The sequence below is a fragment of the Gigantopelta aegis genome, chromosome 8 (assembly GCF_016097555.1).
Source record: "Gigantopelta aegis isolate Gae_Host chromosome 8, Gae_host_genome, whole genome shotgun sequence".
Lineage (NCBI taxonomy): Eukaryota > Metazoa > Mollusca > Gastropoda > Neomphalida > Peltospiridae > Gigantopelta > Gigantopelta aegis.
In genome coordinates this window covers 77,659,057-77,662,555 of record NC_054706.1, presented here as the reverse complement: position 1 = coordinate 77,662,555, position 3,499 = coordinate 77,659,057, and positions in this window count along the sequence as shown.

Sequence of the window (3,499 nt, the reverse complement as noted above, 5' to 3'; positions counted from 1 at the left end):
ATCGACCCATAGACACACAGACACAGACAGAGACACACCTTGCCGGTGTTGTTCAAGTTATACGTTGAGTCATTGCGTCGTGTACTGGGATATTATATAGTAGCGTGCACAGTTACTAACAGCACACCACTGATTCTAGTGAGATACTAGCAGCGTGCACAGTTACTAACAGCACACCACTGATTCTAGTGAGATACTAGTAGCGTGCACAGTTACTAACAGCACACCACTGATTCTAGTGAGATACTAGTAGCGTGCACAGTTACTAACAGCACACCACTGATTCTAGTGAGATACTAGTAGCGTGCACAGTTAGTAACAGCACACCACTGATTCTAGTGAGATACTAGTAGCGTGCACAGTTACTAACAGCACACCACTGATTCTAGTGAGATACTAGTAGCGTGCACAGTTACTAACAGCACACCACTGATTCTAGCGATATACTAGTAGCGTGCACAGTTACTAACACAATACCACTGATTCTAGTGATATACTAGTAGCGTGCACAGTTACTAACAGCACACCACTGATTCTAGTGAGATACTAGTAGCGTGCACAGTTACTAACAGCACACCACTGATTCTAGCGATATACTAGTAGCGTGCACAGTTACTAACACAATACCACTGATTCTAGTGATATACTAGTGGCGTGCACAGTTACTAACAGCACACCACTGATTCTAGTGAGACGGTAGTGGCGTGCACAGTTACTAACAGCACACCACTGATTCTAGTGAGACAGTAGTGGCGTGCACACGTACTAACAGCACACCACTGATTCTAGTGAGACAGAAGTGGCGTGCACACGTACTAACAGCACACCACTGATTCTAGTGAGACAGAAGTGGCGTGCACACGTACTAACAGCACACCACTGATTCCAGTGAGACAGTAGTGGCGTGCACACGTACTAACAGCACACCACTGATTCCAGTGAGACAGTAGTGGCGTGCACACGTACTAACAGCACACCACTGATTCTAGTGAGACAGAAGTGGCGTGCACACGTACTAACAGCACACCACTGATTCTAGTGAGACAGTAGTGGCGTGCACAGTTACTAACAGCACACCACTGATTCTAGTGAGACAGTAGTGGCGTGTACAGGTACTAACAGCACACCACTGATTCTAGTGAGACAGTAGTGGCGTGCACACGTACTAACAGCACACCACTGATTCTAGTGAGACAGAAGTAACGTGCACAGTTACTAACAGCACACCACTGATAAAAGTGAGATACTAGTAGCGTGCACAGGTACTAACAGCACACCACTGATTCTAGTGAGATAGTAGCAGTCTGCATTGCAATACTCTAATAGTACATCACTGATTTTACTGAGATACTAGTAACTTGAAAGTTACTAACTACTAACAGTACGCTAGTGATTCTACTGAGATACTAGTAACTTGCAAGTCACTAATAGTAAACCAATGATTCTACTGAGATAATATATATATATAGTAGCTTGCAAGTCACTTAAGAGTGCACCACATATTGCACTGGTAAACAATGTAAAATAAACAGGATGCAAGTTATAAATACCGGGTAATGAGGAGAGTCGGAATGTAAGTAACAAGGAGTAGTTTTATGCATTTCGGATGAGGAGAAATTGAGCGCTATATTTCTCAAACAGAACAAATTTATGTACACACAAATTGACTTGTTCTTCACCCCCCCCCCCCCCCACCCCATCAGTTCACACTATGGCCTCTACCCAGCGGGTACACTAACGGCAATCGATCCCACAACCCTACTGCCCACCGAAACCCAGTTTATAATGCTAGTTTCAGAATGCCAACTATCACTACATTGCCGTTAAATGTATGGAATTAATCTTTGTACGCAATATTAGCTCGATGTCTGCACGACAGTCAACTGGATCTAAGCGCATAAGAGATCCTCGCGAAGTGCGGCATTTGGGCTGTTGGCTGTCGGCTGTCGGCAGTACTAATCAAAAGAGGAGAAGCGGTCAGAACTACTGGAAAGTGTTAAAAAGACTTTGCGTATTATATTATAGATTAAGTACAAAGTACAAAGTTAGTGGTTTAGTGGTTAGGTTTAGAGCAACTGAGTAGTTAATAATCTAAAACTCCTTAAACAGTTAAGAAGATAATTTTCTTTAAGTTTCTAGAATGCTTTCCGGATTTATTTTTTTCGGGGGGGGGGGGGGGCAATTGCCCCCTTTGCCCCCCCCCCCCCCCACTAGATACGGCCTTGGTTTTAATATATCGGCTTTATCCTGCGAGGGTTAGAATGGCGAATGCAGCGAGGCAGTAACCAGTTATTTCTTTTATCCTGCAATCATACAGGAATATTCGGATAATCATTATTTATTCCAATTTGGTGTACGCAAATCGAGTATTCTCAACCTAGCAAGGCTTTTGACGTATGACTTCATACAAGATACATGACGTCATTATTTGTAAGAAGCTAGCTACATTCTGTCACATTAAAAAAGCGTTTCTAAACTCTAATTCATAATAAAGATACAAGTTTTTTTCAATTGTTATCGCAAAACAAAAAATTATTTGCATTTACTGTACTTAAACAAATGATTTAAAGTTTATTGAAAATCTACTCTGAAACACTCGAGTCGAGTTGGGCTTATGTCACGTGACCTATATTTTTGGTCAGTGACCGAAAATACAGAGATTTATCTAGTCATCATATCTTGCCAGTGTATACAGTGATTGCGGGATAAAAAGGGATACTACATGAGTTGCCGGATTTAAGTGTTTTTTTCTAATTTTATTATTATTATTATTTTTTTTATCTTACAACGAGTTGTTTTAAAACGTATCAAACGAGCTGAATGTTTAAACAACAAGTTGTAATACAAATAGTATCTAACGGACACGAATGCAGTATTATATTTCTTACATGCCTTCGAAAATTTAAAATACCTTTTCCAACTAAAATGTATTTACGGTACTTGCGATTGCAGTTAAACTACGAGTCACAGAGCAATCAGATTCAGCTTAACATATTATATTACAGAGCAATCAATTTCGGTCGTGCTTATTTCATTGGATGGCATGGTTGTGGTGACGGGGGATCACCGTGGAGCAGACAATAACACGTCTCAAAAGTGATCTTCAACGTGTTAGAGACAAACATTATCTACATTGTGATCTCTCACATGCGTGTGTATGAAATAGCTGGAATTATATAATGTTGTTAGATAGGGTTTGTGACGGCACGTGGGCGGGCCTAATTAATAATTACATAGACCATCAAATGTTCGAGCAAGGTTTCGCATACCAAACAAGAAAAATGAGTAAAAATGGTGGACATAGTCATAAATAAAACAATTAAAACAAAAAAGAAGTCGACCACAACAACAGTAAACAAAAAACCCAGCATTAACGACTGCCAATGTCAAACAGCATATACTGTTCCTCGAAAATATATTTGTTCAAATTAAATTAAATTAAATCACTTCTTACCTTTATAGTGTGGACGTGTGTATATATGCGTGTGACGTCATAACG